Source organism: Leptosomus discolor, chromosome 7, assembly GCF_034619465.1.
Source record: "Leptosomus discolor isolate bLepDis1 chromosome 7, bLepDis1.hap2, whole genome shotgun sequence".
Classification (NCBI taxonomy): Eukaryota; Metazoa; Chordata; class Aves; order Leptosomiformes; family Leptosomidae; genus Leptosomus; species Leptosomus discolor.
Window position 1 is genome coordinate 31,375,370 of NC_141397.1, and position 23,877 is coordinate 31,399,246.

Genomic DNA, 23,877 nt, shown 5'->3' on the forward strand with positions numbered 1-23,877 from the left:
TCCCAAGCATACATCTCCTAAATGTCATGCCATCACCTCTTCCCATTGAACACCATGTATCTGGAATCTTTCCATATCACAAGAAGAAATGTTTTAATCTGGACAGATGTGCAAATAGAACATAATAGCTCATGCCAGAAATATGAAATGGTTTGATTGGTTTTAGGCTTTGGACTGATTTGTGGGTGATTTATGATTACATATGAATAAAACATAATCAGAAACTGTGGAGTGATAGTTGTATATGCACAAAGAGGAGAGCTGCTCCTGTTACACATGGGAATGTATGGGCCATAATCTAATTCTTCTGAGGTTGTGAAAGGTGTGCTATGTGACTAATTCATTTCACTAATACATGACAAGGCACATTCACAATGGAAAAAATTACTTTCCTAGATAATTTATTTTTTACTGACTTATCACAGTTGTTACCCTCCTAAGGCTGTATATTTTCTACTATGCAGAAAATTGGTATGGAATAAAAAATGCTGATAGACTCAAAAACTGCATTTAGCTTCAAAGCAGAAGTTTGTGGGTTGTTGTTTTTTAATATATATAAGCCACAGTCTTTGAGGGTTTTGCTCAGAAGACAGCCACGTGTTTCATGTGGCCTCTGTTTACAAAAAGGAAAATATAATTCTGGGGAAAAGAAACTAGATTACATTGCAGGAAAAGGAGATTTAGTGCTGCAGTGTTCAAGAGTACCCGGATGGAAACTCAGCTCAGGAACTCTGTATTGAATTTAGGGCACAGATTTACCAATTGGCTCTGTTCTTGCATTGCACTTAAACACGCTGCTGTATTCATACTGAATTGAATAGGATTTGCTGTAGAGGTAAAAAGCAAGACTCACCCTCTTTTGAGTTTAATATGGGGTAATGACTTTGACTTTGCTGACTTCAGTAAAGTAACTCTTGATTTATACCACTATAAGCAAGAGCAAAGCCAGATTAGGAATGCACCTCAAAGTGACAGTGTCCAGATGTGTATTTAACCTTTGTCAAGTGAAACATTTGGAATAAAATGCACTGTTCTCTGCTCTTACCATTCTCTCCATAAATGCATGGTGAAATGGCTTATGGTATTTTTAACCTTTATAACATTAGAAATGAGGACCCATAGTCTCCAAACATTACTCTCCTCATGTGATGCTTCTTCATTGTAAACCAAATCACTTTAAATGAGGTATAACCTGGTACCAGAGAAGATAGAATTGGCTAGTTTACTGCGTGTATGTATAAACAATAAGATGGCAGAAGCAGCTGATAGATTATGTAAAGTTTACCACATCTGTTCCTCTGCCCAAGGCTGGCATGGAAGAGGACAAAACTCCCTCCTTTCTTGCCCTCTATATTCGGATCCATTAGACACACTCTCAAGTGTCTTATTTGTTCTTTTCCATTTGTGTTGGCCATTCCTTTCTAACAGGCCACTCTCCTCCACCCAAGATAAGCACCTAGGCAAGCAAATGGTGCTAAACCTTGGCTTGGAAGTTCCTATAAGCATGCGATTTTCCCCTGGGGATGTTTTGTCTGGACCATTTTATGATGCAAAGGTCTTACTGGAAGACAGAACTGGCCCTACAAGGTCTGGATGCCTTGCTGAGAGAAGAATACTAGTTAGCATATATAACATCCAGTACTGGTAGGGAAAGTAAGAAAGCAACCAATTGTTTTTAACTTCTATGACAAGCTGCACTCCTCTGACTACGTTTTTCCCCAAATCTGCTTATAAACTATGTTTCAGTATGTGCCATTTGTGCTTTACAGAACTAAGAGTCTAAGCCAGTTTACTGCTGAAAGTAACAACTTTCTCATTAAATGTTAATGGCAATGTTTTAATTAGTCCCAGGGTTCCGGTAGAAAGTTAAGTCCTTCCTTCAATAACCAGCAGGTACAGATGCAGTAAGTGTTAATAACTTAACAGGAAGAAAACCAGGCAGGCGTACATTCCATCACCCAGAAAATGGATTTCATGTAGCTTTTTGATGGACTGTTCACACTTTAAAACAAAAAAGTGGTTGATTTTTAATATGGAGAGTTGGTCTGTTTGCAGCACCTAAAGCTGCAGCCCCATCATGTTGTTTCTCATTTCTTTCAGACCTAATGTTTAACGTGCTCCCTGCTATACAATTCAAAGCTAAAAATGTCACCTGGGTTAGGAGTGGGGAGGGCAAGAAATTCAAACCATTCTCAGACTTTTAGCAACTGTGCTCAGACACCAAAAGAACAAACATAAGAAATCAGGCAAGATTTAAATAGCTTTGTTTCGTATAGCTTTTTAAGACACAAACTGACTTTTATAATGAACAAAGAGTATGCATAGGGGTTATGTGGGAATGGGAAAGAGCTACCTATGCGAGTGTGACACCAGAGAGGATTTAGTGGGAACAGTAATGGACAAAGTTTTATCAAATGCTGGTCTAAAGGCCAACTGGAGCAACCAGCTGCTTTTCACCTCTATGCAAAAGAACAGCAGCCAGTAACACTGACTGCCCGTCCTCCTCCACCTCTCTAGCCACCCAGGTTTTACTTGGGGAAAACTTTCTCTTAAATGGAGCCCAACAAATGGCAAGGAAAACCCAAGATCAGGTTTTTGAAAGGCTGCCATATCTTTAGGTATACAGTAACCTTAAGGGATACTTCAGGGATACTGTATCCTGGACAGAGAGGTTTTTGAAAGCTTACTGTCTCTCCAGGGACAGACAGTTGTCACTCTGATTGGTAACATCACTTTCTGATCCTTGGTTTTCTACCCTGCTGAAAAAAGTAGACTGCCATTGTATTTGCTTAAGTAACTGTCCAGCTTAGGAGATGTCTTCTGCATTTTCCAGTTTAGGAAGTAAACTGAAGTTGAGCAAAGAAATCTTAAGCTTTTGTCACGGTCAAGAAGCAAACTGGTTTTGGCACTAGGCAGGGCTTTTCCAGTGATCCACTGTGGTTTTCTGGCCTCAGCACTGCTGTATCTGAGGGAGTTCTTGAAACGCAACCCAACATCAGCATAGTGCTGGAGTATATTAACAAGACCCCATTTACTGTAGTTTTAGTACAACAGGGAGAGATCTGGAAATACGAGTGGCAGCTACACAGCATTGAACTCTAGTGATTTTTCCCCTGGCTTGGTTTAAAACAGTTGTATGATAGGCTGATAACTGTAATTATTTTCACCTCAATCGTGCTGTGGATTCAGGCTTCTGAGGCCTGACTTACCTTATTCAGATTCAAGCTCAATACCTACGGCTTGATTTTTAGGCAGCTGGAGAAAGCAAGGGAGTGCTTTTTGTACTGTAAAGCACCAGCATAACAAAACGCTTTTTGGTGCCACTCCTCTAAACTGCCGGTTCAAGATTGCTATCACTTGGTAGCCTCAATCCAGCTAAAAAGCTCTTATCCAGACCCCACCCAGAACAAAAGAAAAAATGCAAAGGAGTGGGTAAGTAGCAGAGGCAGAGGAAGAATATTCAGACATTCCTACGGGTTCAACGGGGTCCCTCGACCTCCCACTCCAAGACAACATCTAGTACTGTCAGTCCTACTGCCTGTGTTCTCCTTACAATCAATATATAGTAAAGTGAGAAGTTAACACACAACATTGACATGACAGTAGTCCCATCAAAACATCAGGGATCTCCTGCAGCTTTATCTGGCCTTGTTCACAAAACCCTTATGAAAATAACCACAGTCTTTTGCATGAAACCATGCCTGCTGGCTGCCTGAACAGTGCTAGCAGTATTTGTAAAAAGGAGGTAATAGACCATGTATTTCAGTCCTACAACTAAATATAATTTTCATAATAGACATTCCTCCTTTACAGCTCTTCCTCTGTTGGTAATAATGAATAAATCCACAACAGTCCATGTGCTGGGACTTTTTGTTTATCAGTTTATCCAATTTTTATGAACTAGCCTACCTGAAAATGGATACAGTCATTCTTCTAATGGCACTTTGTGTTTAGCACATGCAAGATTTTGCTCTGTACGTGTATCAGGAGAAAAAAGTAGAAGAGCTAGCATTTTTAAAGAGTAAACATTTCAAGCTGCAGCCAAGATCTTTAACCTAGTAAGCTCTGTGGGAAGTGGAATAAGAAAACCTGGGATCCTCCAGATTTGGGCCTCTTGGAGTCTCCAAGGCCAACAGAGAGCAGTTCCCTGCAGCCTCTCCCCTGCAGAGAAGATCCAGACCCACTTCAATATCCAGCCACCTGCTTCCACAAAATTCTAGTGTCTTCAATATCTCAAAGACCCTGTGCCTCTCTGTCAGGTCTGTTATAACAGGGAGGTTCCCAAACTGTGTATAGATGGATGCCGACACACGCACAACACACATGCCAAGAACAGTCATTTCCGTAGGAAACCAGGCTGAAATATGTGCAAGTCAGTCAATACAAAGCCAGACAATTTTCAAGACAGCTGTTAAAAAGCTCATTAAACATTTGCTAAGCTCTAGGAACGGGACTGTGTGCTTGTAACAGAACTGCATACCATGGCATCCCAACAGCAGCCTCTTGAGTACTCCCAGCATGCAGGAGTTAATGTTACAGTAGCACCATGAACAGCCCCAACAGAAATGAGACTTTCATCCATTGGTTGCTCAGCCTTAATTAATAGGACACTTTTCAATTAAACTTCAATGACATCTTTTGAAAACAAGTTTTACACCTACTATATTTCTTTTGGACAAAGCAGTCTGCTCAGCTGTATTCCCAGCTGTACATTTTGTTTCTCCCAGCCTGCTGGCAGCCACGGCTACTTAGAAAGGGAGTAAGTTATGTCAACTGCTAGGATTTTCTACGGTACATATTACATCACCTTTCCTGAGAAACTTGTCTGAGCAGATCCCTTTTCTTGCTTTCTTCTTTCATAATGCCCTTCACATTCCTCTTTCAGTATTTGTTGTTCTCTCTGTGGAAGCTCAGTTGCTGGCATTTTAAGGAAAGGTTACATAGCAAAAAGGTCACTAATGGAGCTTTTCTCTCCCTATCCTATGCTCCTAGAGAGAAAACAGTAGTGTGTGGCACCTTTAGAGAAAGGTTTTCCTTCAGAAAAACCTAAGCATTCATTGTTGGTTTCAGAACAAGAAAAGCAATTTGGAACAGAAATTACCTTGGCCATTTTATTTCTAACTGTGAAGGACGAGAAAGAGCAAAGGACAAAACAAAACAAAGACAGTAAATTATGCTCTGATGCAAGTAGAAAGCCAGATCCCTAAATTTTACCCTCATCCCTGATCAAATTGCTCTGTGGCTCTGCTTGCTTCTTTATGAGTCCTAGTCCTTATGAAATGGCCTTGGAAGTCAACAGCCATACGTCTTTCAAAATGTCCTCTAGATAAAACGTACTGATTGAAGTCTGGTCCAGAGACAACGGAAGGTGCTGGGAACCTGCCCAATTCAGGTCCATAGACTTCAAAGTAGGCAATGTAAGAACGAAGTATGTTAAACCTGGGAACAGGATTTGGAAAAAGGTGGGAATGGAACCTAGGGAAAGAAAAGATAAACATTTACAACCTAAGGTGTATAAACTTGGATGGCTTAATATACGTGCTCACCAGTTCGAACACGTGCACACACGTGTGTGAGCTGGCACGCGGGATGGCTGCTTGCTGTTTGTTTATGCGGGCTCTTTTACAGTCCCTCATTGCAGCAAGGCAGTGTGTGCAGTAGCAGACTGGTACAGTCCGTGGTAGGGCATCGGCACAAAAGCATAGTAAGGATGCTTATTTTCACTAAAACTAAATGGCTGAACATGAAGTTGGGAGGTATCTTCTCTTCAAATGCAGCTTCTTCTTTGAAACACAGTGGCTCCCACATGATCTTCTTGAGTTAATGTATCAGCATGCTGTTGATGGTATATAAACAAAGCTAAAAGAACAGGAAATTATTAAAGCAGAAGGCAGTACTTCATTTACTATTCAGCTGGGATTACTGCTTAGGAAGCCACTAATACACATTCATAATGAATACTAGAAGTGAGCACAGGCAGAAACTTGCCTGTTACCCAAATGAGTATGACTACTGCTGAAATGTTTCTCTTACTAATCTTTCTTAGAGCCTGAATTTCACTTCCAGAAAGGCAAGATTATTTGGGAGGTTCTGTTTTCACACTTAATTGCAGAATCACACAGACACATGGAGCTCTTCCGGGAGCTCTTTGGGTTTTGGTTTCTTCTGAGCGGAAAGAACATCAAAGACTAACAAAGCCCAAAGCACCTGTTCCGAACTTGGTTTGCTGACCTGCCAGTTGTGTGTTGGATTGGGAATTTCCTTCTCTTTTCTAGAACGTAGAAAAGAAAGGGAGGGGGGGAGAAAAGTAGCCTAAAAAATTATTCTGTTCTTGTTCCAGTTGATCTGTTTAGGATTTTGTCACTGGCCTCTGCTAGACCAGGAAAGGCTTCAGCGTACAAGAAACAGCACAAAGAGATCAGATAGGAAGGGGACGTACCAAAATAGTGGATGCAGCACGGGGTCTCTGGCAGGGCCAGATCCCTCCCATAGTACAGTGTGACCCCCCCGCCCCTTTTGGCAGAAACCACTCACAAGCCCACGTGACTACTTTCCCACTTTTCTTGTCTTAGGAGTCTCAGGTGAAGAGGCAGCTGCCTTGTGCCAACAGACTGGGAAATGTTAGGCATGAGGCGTGTCTTCCAAAAGGCCTGAATCAGGATTGCAATGCTCAAGTCAGATGCCTAAAGTAAGCAGGCAGTCTCGATCCAGACTACCCTTTCCCCTTCCTGAAATTCCAAAGTTGCTGATCTTCCCACTTGCCTTTTCAGTTGCTACGGATTTCTGTTAGAAAAGGATGATACAGTAACTTCTAAAGCACCGAAAAATGCTGCAATGAGAGATCCAGGTACTACTGAGGAGCACCTGGTGTCACATACAGAAGCCCCACGTAGGGTGGGCTGCTATCACACGTAAAACCAACTGGGTTAGTAACAGACTAAGCTGTGGCTTCTACAGACAAAAGGCAGATTCGGGACAAAGGGACTTGAAATAGAAAGGGAATTTCTGACTGCACTTCGTCCCCTATGTTCCTTTTTTACTCCTTCTTTTCTTCCCACTCCATCCCCCATCCTCCTGTCCTTTTGCAAAAATCCAAAATGGCACTGGTTGTGTTACAGCTACAGATAATTTGTCAAAGATTTGTCTCCTCCCTCTCTGTATGAGCTAATTGTTCCCACCAAGCTTTCTGGGGTGATGAGTCAGTGGCAGCAAGAACCGACAAATTAGATGTGGTATTTATTTCCCTCTGCTTTTTTTAAGCATGGCAGCCTCCCCCATCTGCCGACATAGGAGAAAGGGTAATCAAACGTACCGCAGCTGGGAGCTCTAAGAATAATGTCCACAAAACCTGCAGCTTCCAGTAAAAGCCTTTTATTTTTTTGTTTTTTTTTTTTTTTTTTGTACCAGGCATTTCTGCATGTTTACTCAGCTACACACTGTGTTAAAAGTTGCAACATTCATCTTTAAATATTAATTACCAAGGCATGACTGCTTCAAAAATCCACTGCCTGAGGGCAGGGCCTAGGAAGTGGAAAATGTAATTTCAGAAAGAGATGAGAACAAATGTTGAGCCTTTTAATTGCAGGTTAGTACAAATGACTAACAGTAAAGCAAAAATCATTTGGATGTATTTGTTGTTCTGAATGTTGAATTCAAAACTTAGCAGTGAGTTGCCTGGGGTTTGTTTTTTCCCCACTGCTCTTCTTTTTTGTAAGTCAGATAAGCTGGTGAATTTTGGAGAGGTGCAGGAAGTACATTTCTAAAAATTCAATTAAAATCATTTACTAGATTAGAAGAAAGAAAGTAAGAAAAGGCTAAATGATGCATGCGAAGTCAGGCAACAGTTGCAATAGTTGTTGGACAGTTACTGTGCTCACTTGGAGTTTCATTTCGGGATGAAGGCTGCAGCGATTCTTAGCATCTATCTCCATCCCCCTCAGTTCTACTGAAATCTACCTGGAATTACAGTGTAACAATGGATTTGGCCTGTTTCATCACATGTGGCAACACAATACTAAATGCTTCTGTTACTCAACGTTGCTATATCAGATGTCCCAGACTGACGCCAACAGAACCATTGCAATAGCAATGGCATCTTCATCTCCACCCTTCTGGCCTTGCTGCTGGCAGACTGGGGACAGCCCTGTGTGAGCACCTTTGCAGGGCATCAGAGGCACTTCTTTTCCCACAAGGGCAGAAAACTTGTTCATTCTAGCCCCCCATCGCTGCTCAGTGTTGGCCATACCTGGGAGCACACAACTGGTGGGAGATGTAACTCATGCTCTGGCAGGCCTGAGGCTGGTTTCTTGTGTGACCATAGGAGAGACCGTAAGGGCAGGGTCTGTGATGGTCCTAAAGTTGCAGTTATGCACCAAAGCCCGGAGGCCAAAGGGACTCCAAATTGTGACACTCATCTTTTCTAATGCTGATGTTCACCAGGAACCTTCAGTTCTGCTTCTGGGTGTGCTCAGAAGTGCTTCTGACCTCACAGCACTGAACAGCTTGGTGCCTGCCTCCCTAGGATTGAGAAATGGCATGCCACCTCACTACCAGAAGGGCCTGATCCACTAGGTGTATCAAAAACCTGCCTAACCTATCATGTTTCATCCAGAGGAGCGGAGAGAAGACAAGAAGATGGTGGTGATGATAGCGCTTGTGTCCCATCTCCTCTCCCCACTTGCTTCTATCTAACAGTTCTGTACTGAAAGCTTTTTCCCCGTGACCTGGGAGATCTGATTTCAACATGCTCTGAGTACATTCTCTTGCTGAGTCAGTCTGCACCCTTCTGTAAAATGAGGAATAAAAGACCTTTATCTCATGGCCATTCTCACCAGGCCTGTACTGCAGACCCGTGCCCACAGGCTAGTTTTTGCAGGATGGCTTATGACCATACTGTTAAGAGTTTGTTTCCTACTCAGTGGACTAGCTGCAGCCATGCTGCATAGTGCTCAGCTCAAGTCTCCCCTTGAGACTCTGTAGCTAATGGTTGTTATTTTCTGTGCACAGGCTTGGTGGGTTTTTTTTCAAAGTATGGGGGGTACTAACAGGTGTATGCTGCAGGCCACCACACCAGCGCTGCATCAAAAACATTACAATGCCAGAAAAAAATTGTTGTGTGCTCTAGGAAAGGGATGGGTGAAGGCACAGCTTATGCTACTGCCTGATCTGGAATAACGCTGAAGCACTGTCCTTATTGAAGGAAATATGTTTGGTGTCTTCCACATCTATTCTGTCTGTCTGGAGCAAACCCTGGACTGAACTACATGGTTGACAACACTCATGCTTCCCCTTGGGGATACCAATGGATTTGTTCCAGAAGAGAGCTCAGACACTGACAGGTGTCTGACATACTGACCACGGGTAGTATGAATGACCAGGAAACCCACCCTCGGAGCAAAACTGGAGTGTGCCAAGCTACTATACAGACACAGCACTTTTAAGCAATAGCTGTTCTGCTTTGATGGGGCCCATGAAGTTCAGGAGGTATCTCTGCTGAGCTCACTCAGACAAAGCATCAAGCAGAACAAAACCAAGTGAAACACAGTGCTGTACAGCAGCCCTCAGTTGGTGTGGTCAAGTAAGTAATGATCACATTTGTTTTCTCACTATTCCTTCCCCTCACACTTTCAAATAACCCAGGTGGGTACTGCATTTGTAGGGTGATGTCCGGAAGTGTACAGAAGACCAGGGCTTGCACTGTCTCCCATCCTCCCCTCCTTTGCCAGTGATCCAGTGACTAGTTTCAGTTCTGTTTTACCACAGGTACGACAGGGAGCCTGAGGAGCCTCCTGTGCCACTGCTGCTCTCTGGAAACCCAGCTGTCTCTATGTTTTCCTGACCGCCTCTAAGATGATTGTCAAGGGCAGAAAATATTAATTAAAATTTAATTAATAAATTGAATACTGTGAGGTTAATTACAGCTATTTACAGGGAGTGTACGGGATTTGGAGGGCCTACCTTCTGGTGTTTTTGCACAAAGTGTTGCCTCTTCTTCTAATCTCTAATTACCCAGCTTTTATTTTTTTAATAGCCAGTTTCCAAATGATTGCTCAGTACCTCCCATTTTGTTCTTCATCAGCAATTCTCCAGCACAGCTGTTGCAGAAGGGAAGCAGTGATGCAGTTTGCCTTGCAGGGAGCAGGTGATAAAGAATCTATCAGAAGTGGTGTAAACCAACAACATAAAAAAAAAAAAAAAAAGAAGAAAAAACCTGAGAGGCCCAGCCCTTGACATTGTCTAGAAAGGGGACTATATAAGAAACAAAGGACATGGGCAGAAATAAGAAGAAACAGCAACATCTGAGGCTGCTGCAAGGTCAAAAAAATGTCTCTCTGTATGCAGCCCTCTTGCCCAGCTGCATGTTTTGCCTTCCTGCATATGCACAATGCCAAGAGTCATCAAGAGCAGCAAAGCATCTGGGAAAAAGCAGTCTGTTCCAGCACAAAGTCAGCTGCAACTTGGAATAATTTCTCCTCTACTCCTTATTCTCAACCTACATGTTTCCTCCTTAGTGGTAAAACCTTTTTAAAATTTAAATGGACTTAATTATCTGTATTTTAAAACCAGTTAGTTTTAACCTCTCAGAATATAGCTACAAAGAACAAGGGTCCTTTCAGGACAGTGTTAAACTAAAGGCACACAGTAAACATGCTGTGCCCAGATATCAGGAGTTTATTCCAGCCTGCTTTTCAATTCCATGCTACTAGATGCAAACTAATAGTGCCTAAGAACCAGCACAGAAGAGAGCTTTGGGAGTTTGGGGCTTATTTTGGATGTTTTGGTTTTTTCTTTTGCAAAAGTGATCAACATGATGAGCAGAGAGCCCACTGCTTTCCCTCAGGTATCTCATCCTGCCTGCTAGTAGTGTTCACGATTGAATGGTTGCCACAGAGGGAGCAGAGAACAGCGGTTGGAGGACTAGGACTGGCAGCGGCGCTGCAGCTGGCCTGGTGCCTGCTTTCCCCTTCCCACCACAGCAGCTGGCTCTGAGTGGCAGGCACAGGAGCCAGGTTTTGGCCTCCGCTGAAGTGAGATGGGGTGAAGGGGGGAAAAAAAGAGGGGGTTTTTGGTAACCAAGAGCGATTACGCTAGTAAGGAAAAATGGGGATAGGCTGGCCAACATGGAGAGCAGCATATGCCGAAAACCCAGCATGGATCACTGTGGTTTCTGAGGTTGGAAAACCATTGCCTAAATTAAGAAAGCTATCTTCCATCTCAAGAAAGGAAATGTAGAAGCCAGAATCGCTCTTGCAGAAAAGCCTGGCTTGTCTGGCTCCTCAAGCATGCTTGAAAATTTTGTCCACCCCCCTTTGCAGCGAAATGGTTTCACTGCCCAGGGGCGTTGAGCTGAGGGCTCTCCAGCACCGAGGTGTCTCCCTGCCCTGCACTTTGGCTGAAAGCCTCGGATTACAGTGCCAAACCCCTGCTCCAGGTCTACCCTTCACAGCCATGGAGATTCCCCCAAAACAGAGAAGATAAAGCACCATCTCCTCTTTTAGTATTTAGAACTGCGTGGCCTGAGAAATGCTTGCCAGCATGTGGTAACTCAACTGTTCGCACCGATGACGCGCACATCTACGAACTGAGCAGCAGTGCCCACACAGCACTGCGAGGCATCCTCTGACAAAAACAACCCTGAATGGCGTCTTCAGACGGGCTTTTCCCCATTTCAACAGCAAAAGTAATTTTGTAACACGGAGGTAAAGATCTTGCTGCTTAAAGCGTTTCCTGGTCCCCCGGCTCAGTTGCTTGTTCCCGTCGCAAGACGCGAGTCACGCCTAGGGACTCCTGGTCACCCCCACGCCGGTCCCCCGCGGGCTCGGAGGCCTGGAGCCAGGCGAGGAGGACACGGGCTGGGTTGCCGGGCCGAGGGCCCTTAAGTAGGCGGCGACCCCGTCTTAGCGAGGCCGCTTCCAGCCGGGGCGGCCGCGGCAGGCTCGGGCTGCCGGTGCCACCTTCTGGACACACGAACAGGCGTGAGGTGGAAGCAGCGCTGCAAAGGAAGTGTCTTCATTTCACTCCCCAACGCCGCTTTTTGTTCCCTGCCCGGCCGCCCCGCCCCTATTTAATCCATAACCCTGCAGGCCGTCACTGGGGGGAGCAGCGCCGGCCCGGCCCGGCCCGGCCCGGCCCGGCCCGGGGAAACCGCGCACTGCGAGCTCCGAGAAACGCTCCCTCCCGCTGGCATCTCCTCGTCTCCGAGAAACAGCCAAGCACGGGAGAAGCAGACACGAGACAGCGGCACTTGTCTTAACAGACATCTGTGCGTTTTAGGCTGGAGAAGAAGAGCAGGGGCATGCAAGGGCACCCTGGTTAACACCAGTGGCACCACATCAGGGGCTCACAGAGTATTAATTTCAGCACGGGCTACCCTGCAGAGAGGGGTCTGACTGCTCTTGCTGTCCGATCAGCTTTAATGGCCATGTGTGAATGCAGACATCTTGAAGTCTTGCCATTTATGTCAACGGCAGTCGTGTTCTCAAAGGGCATTGTGCTCTTTAACATCCAAACCACAAACTGTGGAGCGTGGTTACACCACATGCATTACTGAGAGCAAGGCTAAGGTTAGAGAGGCCACCTCATCCTGAAAGAATCCAAAATTACATCTCCCGCGGACAGCAGCTGCAGTTCTATCTATGTCTTACAGCTGCAGAGTGGGACCCAACCACTGTCTTCCAAGCAGCCGACAGCCTCAAAACTCGCCTGCAGAATAAGCTTGGGAACAACTTTTAGAGCAGAGAAGATGTCTCCACAGAATGGTTTAAACAGCACAATAGGGAGTAGCAGACTAGGAAAAGCTGTGAGGTTGGAAAGAAATGTCTGAATTGGTAGAAAGCAAAAAGGAGCCAAAAGGAAGAGCTATGGGGACAACCCAGAAGGCAGGCAGTAACGAAAAGTGCAGGCTGCAGAGCACAGCACTGCACCGCTCCTCACTGAAGGCTTGTTCTTCTGCCCCAAACTAAGACGGAGTCTAAGAAATGTGGCGTTTGAAGCTGTCACATACTTCCAGCAGCTGCAAACATGCAGCACCTAAAACAAAGGGCCTCAATTTAGTGGCAGCTTTTTTAGGGATTATTGTAACATGGGATGGCAGCAACAGAGACAATGGGCCATATGAAGTGCACAGGTAATGAAATGTTCCATGATGGGAACTTAAATGATCTGTTATGCGGATGCTGCTGCACTTCTATACTGCAAATGATACTTGTTTCCATTTCAGAGACTGGGGCGCAGCAGTGACATGGACTCTGGCTGAAGGACCCATAAGGCAAATGTACAGCAATGGTAGGGCAATACATTTATTTCAGAAACATAAGGTACTTGAAATATTTTTTTCATTACATTTATTTCAAATGAGTCAAGCCTTCTTTTAATACACACATAGCTCCATGACAAATACCAACTGTGTGGTGACTAGAGCCACACTGTGGCTTTGATACCGCTGCGTTACTATTATGCAACACAGTTTCAGACGCTGACCCATCTAGGCTTTCAGTTTTTACAGTTGGACTCCACTGGAGTTTAATTGCTGCGTAGCTGGCCCAAATATAGGTACTGTTACCGCTTGTTTCTTCAATAGCTTCACTGCATTTCTTTTAATGTAGATTTATTAAAAATAACAATGGGCTCTCTTCCACAATGGTGTAATCAGAGTAACTGATGATAACGGCAGTTTATGTCAAAGCATCTAATTCCTACTGCTGGTAAGTCTCAGTTCCCATAGCTCTCTGGGAAGGACATGGACAACTCCTGTCTGAAATAAGTTTCAGCAGGATCTGGGATTCTGAGGCCCACAGATGCACTTCTCTCTAGCACTGGTACTTAACAGTGTTGTGTGCTTTATAACAAAGGGGGTCAGTGAAGTAGTTTTACTCTCTTTGGTTACTACACTGAGGAAATAGCAAGATCTCTATTTATAAATTTTATTATTTCCGGTCTGTATTGATTTGAAAAGCATCTTTAGCATGTAAGCAGCTGTTTAATGCATTTTGACCCAAAAGCAAGGCATTTGCATTAGTATTCCCACTAGAACGATTGTCCTTTCATGTCCATGCATTAAGGCCCTGTTTAAAATCTGTCCATGTCCCTAATCTCTCCGGGGAGCTTTCCCTGAATATTCAATGCTAGTCCACAGTCTATAACAAAAGAGGGAGGGGAAAAAAAGAGACAGAGAACAGTGTTTATGCATAAAGTTCAACAGCTTTTTCACGTAAAAAACATATGCACACACAAAAGCACCTCAACTACAGACGTTGGCATTTCCACAGCAAAGATCTGACAGCGTATGCAGTTTTTCAAGTTAACTAACTTACAACAAGGGCATAAGGCATCTGAGCTCCAGATGCACTCATTCAGGCTGCCAGGGACATAAATAAAATAGAAAAGAATGCTCTGACTCTAACATGGGTTTTACAGAGATGTGCTGAAGGTCTAGCAGATGGGTTTTGCTGTCTCAGCTTTTACCTGTGTAACAAAGTAAATGCATAAAGCTACTTACTGGCTCCTTCAATTGAAAACCTTTGCCATTTGCTCCCATATGCTCCTGTGAAGATATGGCTAATTTAAACAATGAGCAAAATCCTACCCCCCAGGGAAGCTGATGGCAAAACTCCCACTGGCTCCAGCAGGCTCTGAATGTTGCTCAACATAAATGCAATTGGCTGAACTTGACTAACAGCATAACCAATATTGTAATCAAATTTGTATTCTTTTACCTACAAATTTGCCACCCTAATGCTGCCCCTGATGCTGCTGTTGCCCCGTGGTTCTTGCAGAAGAGCAAAAACAGCAACACAGCTGCTGCCACTGAAACTGGGCTCGCTGCAGCCTCAGGCCATGCTGACAAGCAGCTCTCTTCCATGGAGGGGTGAGGAATCCTCTCTTGAATTAGGGCAACATATCAAAACATTTTGTCATACCATTAATTTTGTTTTGCTCAATCTACGTGCTGTTCTAACACAGTTCTTCAGAAAACTGGAATTCTGCACCTGAAAGACCTCATATCAGATAGCAGAAATTTCTGATTTAAAAAAAATTTTGCCAGTTGAGAATGAGTTTTTTCCCTCACACAGAGACTTCTTCATCACCCTTATAATCCAGTCTAGCTTTCATAAATGTCTGAGTATTCTTCCAGAAGCCAGTCTGCTGTTTGGGCAGATGGCACAAAATTTTACAGTTCATTTCATCCCTGATGCCTACAGTTAATGCTAATAATAATGGGATACACACACATGGATACATATACAAACACACATGCATATACAAACACTAAGAGAAGAAAACATTCCTGACATGTTCTGGTAAGTGAATTAAACTGGTGAAGGCAGAGTCCTGAGCTCAACACATACTAGTAGTACATCCCCAAAACTGTGTATTTGGCTGACTTTAGGAAAAATCGTGCACTGTGAACTAAGCAACGCTTCCTAGTTTAGTATTTCTGGAAACTCGATTCCTCTGTGTCTCTCTTAAGACTTACCAAAATATATCTGCTCACCTGTACTACTTAGTTTTAAAATACAACCATTCGGGTGGTCATATTCAGTTTGGTTTCTGTGGACGGTCACTATTAACTGCACGTGGCTCTGATCTACATGTCTCAGATCCATTTCATAACGAGCGTGTATTTTTTTCCGCTCAAGATTGTGGATTTAAAACTAAAATTCCCAGCATTGAGGATGAGGAAATGGCAGGGAGAGGAACACCCAGCCTGGGACTCCCTAAGACCAAAGCCTGCATCAGGAGGAAGCAACAGGGACGACTCCAGAGATGTGAGGCAGAACAGGCAGTACAGAGAACAGGCACCAAGGGAGCTACCAAACCAATAAATGGCTTACCCATGGTTCCACGAGACCGCCTTAAGAAGCAACACTTGACTCAAGCAGCTTTTGCAACCTAGGCTCCAGTCGTCTTTCTCAGTACCTCTGCTCAGTCCCTCCGCACAGTCCCTATTCTGCGCTCAGGAGCACCCCCATAATGCACCTGAGCTTCCAGTGAAAGCACTGCTTGGTAATACAGCTTAGGGAAAGACGGACGAGGAAGAAGAGAATAAACATATTTGAGGACCGATGACTCAGACTAACTAGAGAACGTGCTTAAAGCAAGTTTGTTTCGTCAACGGCAGTGCTCTGCTGCTTGCATAACCCCTTTTAGACTGGGTCATCCCAATTCTTTTTCTCCATTTAATGGTGACATAACTAAGTGGCCAGGCAGTCTCACCTATCATAAAAGCCCAGTATGCAGTAGTCATAGGAGGCTACTGTTCAAGACAAAGCCATGAACTCCACTTTTAAGAATGTGCTGGGCTGTAATTCTGAAGAACGCATTTATTAGCAAATTCCTGTTTTTATAAGCCACAAATCAAGACACAGCTCCCTTCAGCACTTGACCAGCTTTATGAATCATGAGCCATGCAGTGCATTGCCATGAGACTTTGCTTTAGAAATAAAACTGTTTGTTCAACAGCAGAACACCCCAGTTCAGCCATCTCTTTCCACAACTGCTGCTTAGTCTCAAACCAGAATGAAACAGCTCTGGAATTACACATGCACTTAATGTCCTCTTAGTATCTACCAGATTCAGTATAAAAGCATCATGGTGAGTTTCTAAATCTGACATCTGCTTAATTAAGCAACATTTTCAGTATCTGGCTACTTTGCAAAACTAGGCAGCTAAGTGAAACAGGTCTAGTGCAGAGTCAGTTGTGTGGGCGTTTTTTTTTTTGGGGGGGGTGGGGTGGGTGGGGGGACGTGCTAGAGGTTTCCCAGATATCCCTTATTTCAAAGCAGGAAAAAAAACAATGGCCAGCTCTGTACCAAACCACAGGTCAATAGATTTCAATGGTCTAAGGTTAAAATTGGCCTCCAGCTAGCAGAGCAGACTTATCCCACAGGTATTAAACTGGAAACTTTTAAAGATTAAAAATAGTTACAGTTACGCGACTTATTCTTGTAAAAGGATTTTTATCGTGTACATGAAGACGAGAAGCTTTCTTCCTTTGAAATGTTTGTGTTCGACACTTCCTCTGCAGCACAGCAAGTCTGTGTTTTTCTCTCTTGCACAGGCTGTGGGTTGAGTTTTGTTTTGCTATTTTGTCCTTTTTTCTTTCACAAATCAAGCTGTCAGCAGCATGGAAAGTAAATCTGTAACTGGGACACGTAAGAACTCTGTGCTGAGCCTGCATCGCTGCCCCCAGTAAAGTCACCCTTGGAAACAAGAGCACTTGAGAATATCTTAGCACAGAGTGAAAGGCTTTCGCTATGGTTTATTTAGCTGAAAAGGAAAAACATAATTCAAGTAAAAAAATCCAGAGATCAGAGATGCTAAAAGTATGTGGTCTCTGCTAGGCTTCCTCCTACTGCAGGCCGCAACCTCTAAAGAGCACTGTGTTTTTATATCCGCTTTGGTGGGGACAACGCTTTTGGGCTGGGAGATAAACCTAGTTTTCTTGGACTGGTATGAAAGCTAAACAATAATATATGCTCCTCTCCTACTACCACAACCACTCCCAAAGCTAAGGGAGTCCAGCACAGTACCAAAGGGCCATGGTGAGTACAGCTGTTTGCTACACAAATTGCTTTGGCCTGCTATTAACTTCTTCCTCTGCTTCTTACTCACCACCCCATGTCAGGCCTAGTAGCTGTACTCTCCACATGTCCAGCCTCCATCCCCAGCAGATCCATCCCATCTGTCCCCAGATGCCACATCTAGCCACCATTTCCCAGGTGGCCCAGTTTACCTAACCTCGATTTCCTGCTGGGCCCTGGAGCTATCTCCACCATCAGACGCACCGTGCTCAACCAGCCCAGCTATGTAATTAGCAGTGCAGCTGCACAGCCACCAACCTGCCAGCACGCATGTGGCAGACCACTTCTTGGCAACTATTAATCATATATTGCATAAAAAACAGTCCCTTAATGCAGGCTAGTCTTTCCACTCCCCAACCATGTAAAGGACATAAAAGCTTTTGGCCATGCAGAAAAGTGAACAAAATGAGTGGTAATTAACTCTCATGACTACAAAGGCTAACAACTTCAGTGCTTGCAAAGGGGATCAGAGGCAGCTGAGCTGAGAAAGAACTGTAGCAGAACAAGTATTTGCCTGTGAGCAAACACTGCCAGAGTGCTTATTTTAGAATGAATAGTCATGTTAGTTAACTAGAGCTAACTATTGAACAAATAGCTCACGTTACAGCATACCGTAGGTACCCTAGATGCTTTGATCTACTGACTGACAGACCTACTGCAGCGTTCTTTTTTTCAGAAATTGAAAAAAAACCCAATTTATCTTTCATAGCTGGGTTTTGGTACAGTCTTTTCACAGAATAATAGGAACAAAACTTGTATGAAAAAGGAACTAAAATGGACATACTCATTGCTGCATGAGGTATTTACATTCAGCGTGAGCATGTGGTTTGCAAAGAAAAAAAAGAGCAACCAAATTAAAAGTTTTTCTGTAAATCCACACGTGTGACTGTTAAGCCCTTGCTCGTATCTCCATCAGGACAGGCAAGCTTTGGTGCACTACATGCCCTTGTCGTTTCTGACCTTTTAACACAAGTGCAGCCTCTCAGCATCAGGATTTGGCCTGTTGTTCAGTGGCATACTACGTAGCTCACCACACCCTATGTGCCACTTACTCAAAATACCAATGTGGACAACAAATACGACGCCCATGGTTTTCATGCAGTAGGGGAAGAGATTTGTTTTTTTGGGAATGCTTTTTAAGGCAGCCAAAATTCATCCTGAAAATTACAAGTAAAATGTGTTCTGATTATGACCATGCAAGTAAACACATCACATCTGGAAACACACATGAAAGTGATGAGTAAAAGTTTCTTTTTTATATGAACTGCTTTACACTGGTCATAAACTTAAGGGATTTGGCAGGGATTAAAGACTCACTTGTCAGCTGCTGTGTCCTTTAATAAGCTTCTTAACATCGATACTGACAGAAGCAGTGCGTCCCCAATTTAGCAAACCAGGCTGTCTCTGTGCAGGTTTCACTGCAGCTCTGCCGGCCTGGAATAATTATTAAATGCAGTGAGTCTTCTGCCTCCTTTAGGGAAACAATCTACTAAATAGATTTCCCTCAGACCCAGCTTTTGTGGAATGAACAATAAAATTATTAACTTAATTTCTAGGAGAGCCACACACACTTTCTGTGGCTCTTCATGCTCTATTGATGTACCAAAACCCCATGTTGCGCTCTGCTATGTCCTGTTCTCGTATGTCCTGCCTTAGTTCAGGTTCACAGCAAGCTTCTTCTTCAGGGCTTATTCAGCTCAGTAAGGATGGCCTTGCTGGTAAACCACTTGACAGCAGCTAGGGGTTCTCTGCCACAGGCAACGCAGCCGCTGACCGTCTAACCCAGCCAAGCCATCTCAGACCCTGTTTTGCACTCTTGCCTGTAACATGGAGATTAAAAATGTCTTTCACCTTTCCAGCTAAATATTTTTCTACTTTATAAATGGTACACTCCTTAGGACAGAGACTTGACACATACTAATCCAGAACCAAGCAGAAATCACGCTTTGCTTTAATTCTTTGGGATCTCTGGGTAAGAATCACAGAATCATAGAATAGTTTGGGTTGGAAGGGACCTTTAAAGGCCACCTAGTCCAACCCCCTGCAGTGAGCAGGGACATCTTTAGCTGGATCAGGTTGCTCAGAGCCCCGTCCAACCTGATCTTGAGTGCTTCCAGGGATGGGGCTTCTACCACCTCTCTGCGCAATCTGTGCCAGTGTTTCACCACCCTCACTGTAAAAAATGTCTTCCTTATATCTAGTCTAAATCTACCCTCCTTTAGTTTAGAACCATGACTCCTTGTCCCATCGCAACAGGCCCTGCTAAAAAGATTGCCCCCATCTTTTTTATAGGCCCCCTTTAAGTACTGAAAGGCCACAATAAGGTTTCCTCGAATCACCCCCTAAGATGTTAAACAGCTTTTGTTTAACAACATTTTTAAAAGTTCAAACCAACTGTAAAGAAGACCAGGCAGATTCTCACTTTGGGCCCTTAGTTTTATCTGGTTTCCATCCTCCTGTCCTTGTGTGCTGTGGGCGATCCCAGGCAAGTTTCCTGCTGGTCTCTTACACTTGTTTTGTGCCATCTTACACTGCTGGAGCCATGCAAGTAAGGAACTGCAATAACAATACTAACCGCTCAGCTCTGACAGGACATAGCTATTTTTGCTGGATTACTTTTCTGGCACAGCACTTAAAGCACCAAATGATTTGACACCTGTAATTTTATACTTGGAATAACACAAGGTATTCATACTTCTTTTGTAATGTAAGATAAAAGCAAACACTACATATGTTCTCATTCCAGTGCTGCTGTCTGGCAGCTATTTGCCTAAGGAAAAACAAGTACTGTTACATTACAGAATATATGGAAAAGTAAAAGCTATGGAAAAGAAATCATTAAATAGCTAACTTATTCCCCTGCTAGCACTAGATTGCTCCCTGCAGCATGTTTTAGAGTGTTTTGTCCAGTCTGGTTTTACAAGTTTCACATTACTTTCATTTATATCTTTAATACAGCACTGAGTCCAATGTGGTTTGGTGCTGCTTATTTTCCTTGTCTTTCAACTAGAAGACTCAGCGCTAGACCAGCTGTTCATATAGAGTCAGCTCCAATACTGAAAAAAATCTGGACTCCTTCCACTGACTTCAACAGGCTTTGGGATCAGGCTAATGAAAAGACGGCGAATACATTTCATGTAAGACTAAGCAGGCTACAGTCAGCAAAGTATAAAGCGGATTAGCTGTGTACAATCCAAAGGCATATTACTCTGCATGCTTCTGAAACAACTGGCTAACACACTTTTTGCTTTCACAGAGAGAAAGGGACGGATTCATTTCTGGTGCTCTGCCACTAAGTCAATGCCACCATGCCAGGAATTAATTTGATCTGGAATCTGCCCAGTTAGCCTCATTACAACTGGTATCTTCCTAAACTGGAATTGAGGAAATTTATTTTCTAAAAATGCAAAACCAATAAGCAAATGCTTTCTGCTTTCCAGTTGAAGTTTAGGTCTTTAGACTTAGAGACCCTATGGAATGAGTATCAGGGCAAACATGATGGGTTTTGTCTCTTTCCTCTGTCAGGGAAGGATGGACATCCTTTCTTCTTCAGAACCTAAAATGGGTCATATTTAGTTTAAAACACACATACTTACTTAGACCTTCACTTTCTGTCACCAAACCAGATGGGCAGCCCCAAACCACTAATTTGCACGTATTTTACAGAGCACTGATACTTCAGCACACACCCACTGTGTATGCTTTGAGTGCGCGACTTCTGAAAGTTAGAATGCCTTTTATCAGGAATTATTCTGTCATTTGGGGTTTCATTCTGAACAATACAATCAAACGAAGACGGTGGTGCGCAGTTATTCTTCCCACCCCTTCAAAGCTCACAGCAAACTGTGTCAGAGTTAGTGATGTTCTCAGCCACTGAGAATGCTTTAATCAACCAGACTTTTTTTTCTGCTCCCGCTCTTCCCTATGGACAGGGGACTTCATGGCACTGCTTTGTTGTATGATGTGTACAGTTATAACCTACGCTAAAAGTATGCCACTAATGAATGAACACTGTGTGTGTGTGTGTCAAGCAGATGAGAACGTTCTTTTGATCTTCTGCGCTCCACCACTGTGGCAGACGGACGTCTAAATTGCTTTATTAATGCGCTGAAGTATTCCATCATTTCTCAAACAATACTGAAGGAATAATCAGACTTTCATTGTGTTTTGATTTTCTGCTCTTCCAGCTCAAATCCAGCTGGATGGCATGCAGTAGGGAAAAAACTGATGATTATTTATTTATTTATTTATTTATTTATTTCCAGGGGGTTGGGAGGAATAGATCATGTGCCTGACACTCTCTGAGGCAGCCAACAGAAGCTTCTCAAATTTCTGTTTAATTTCAAAGCAGTTTCCACACAATACCGGAGCTGTATTTAGCTTTAGGTACAATTTCAAAACTAGTTCAAGGGCACAAGACAAGGGACTCCAGGCTGATTTTGAGGATACCTTAAAATCAGAATAAACATGTTTAAAAAGCATAGAGGTTTCTGAACATGATGAGAGCAATGATTTTAGCCTCCAACATAGGAATAGCTGAGGAAAAACAAATTACCCAACTGGTTTGAGGCCACAGAAGCATATTAAAGAAAGTTTATATGCAATTGCCTGTAAGACCATGACGTAGAAAATCCTTGATAACCCTTCCAAAAATATGATTCTTATGTGGTGGTGTGCCAAAAATTGTGAATCCACCCAAATTTCCCCAGATTGAATGACATAGCTATAAATGACAAGGAGGGGGAGAAAAAGAGGCAAAGTAGGGCCTCTGGTCTGTAAAAGAAAGAAATCAAACTACCACTTCACAGGCAGCTAAGCTGAACTAACAAGTCACTGTTGCAAAAGTGCGAGGTCAAGTCTCCCAATCTCTTTCCCAGCCTCCTGGCTGCACTTGCAGCAGCTCGGGTACTCCTCTGATCCCTTACCTTATGTCTGTCATTAGTGGGCTGATTTATCTCGCTGTTCCAGAGAAAGCTATTCACCCTTCTGCTATTTTTCTTCCAGGCTAATAGGTCTAATCAGCTAATGGAGGGATCTAACACATATCAGATCCAGTGCAAGGTAAGCAGCAGGGTGACCAAGAGCAAGGAGAGCTGGGAGGGGAAAGGACTGGTGACTGCCACCTCTCTACGCTGGCAGTAGCAAACTGTCTCCGTGCGTCTCATGGAGGCGCTGTCTTAGTGCAAGGACTTACTATTAGAAGGGAAGGGGGAACCGAAGTAAGAAGTGGAACAAGTATGGGTCCTAATCATTGTTGATTTGGAGGAGTGTGGACATAAGGATGCAAACTAGAGGAGTAGGAACCCCATGTGTCTGCAGAGGATTTAATAGATAGAAAAAAAATACATGCATATGTAGCAGCTGCAGCACACCTAGGAGTCATCAGGCGTATAATCTATGCGCAAATAACTGCGTAGTTCCCCCACGAAAGCATGGGGCTAACAGCATAAAGTCGTAGTAGCTGCACACTATGTCTGCATCAAGCCTGCTAGTTCTGAAGAGTTTTGCACTTACTCTGCATGGCTGGACAGCACAGCACACTCACAGAGCTCCTCCTGCTAGCTGCTTCATGTTCTGCAACTGCAGTGCATGCTTACAGTGCTAATATCCAGAGTTTTCCAGACATTCAGCAACTAGTTCAGAAGTCTCTGCTCCCTACAGCTACCAGACATCTGGAAAGCCCAGAAAAATTTATGAAGTCCTCAAAATCTGCCTAAATGGGATTTCCTGGCAGAAAGAGTAAATGTGTTTGGGAAAAGGAAGCCTGCAATATCCAGACAGTCCTTCGCTACCTGTAGAAAAGCAAAGGTAGGACAACAGACGCTTAGAAATGTCCTATTCTGATGGACTGAAGGCAGGGCTGGAGGTCAAGTCTCAACTTCTCCACCTGTCTTCTGTACTGACTTGATTTACCATAACTCCATTTTACAATGAATTTGAGAGGACATGCTTTCACATCATGGAAATATGAGAGGTGTCTCACAGTTCGGCTTAACAAATGTTCCTGTTACTCTGGCCATTACAAGAGCTGCATAAGGAACTTACTTCAGGTCTAGACACCCATGAAGAAAATAACTGTAAACGAGTAAGAGGCTATGCACTAATGTGAGAATCCACCCTTCTCTCTCCTTTATATGGCGTTGGCTTATAAAATTAATTACTTACCTACCTCACAGAGACGCCACACTTAATTAATATTTGTTAAGTGCTTTGAAATTCTGATGGAAGACATCATAGTAGTGTGCATTATGACTAATACAGTGTAAAAGTGATGCCAACTGTGTTGCTCAAGCAG

The 23,877-nt window shown here is 43.5% G+C and overlaps 1 protein-coding gene across 1 annotated transcript in view; it reads right to left on the reverse strand.

Annotated features, from left to right (window-relative positions):
- Positions 1–10,082, reverse strand: part of COA1 (cytochrome c oxidase assembly factor 1) — a 31,149-nt gene extending 21,067 nt beyond the window's left edge. The window contains exon 1 of the mRNA XM_086468335.1: positions 10,057–10,082. The gene's annotated coding sequence lies outside the window, so the exon portion shown is untranslated. The remainder of the gene's footprint in view (positions 1–10,056) is intronic.
- Positions 10,083–23,877: the final 13,795 nt, after the last annotated feature.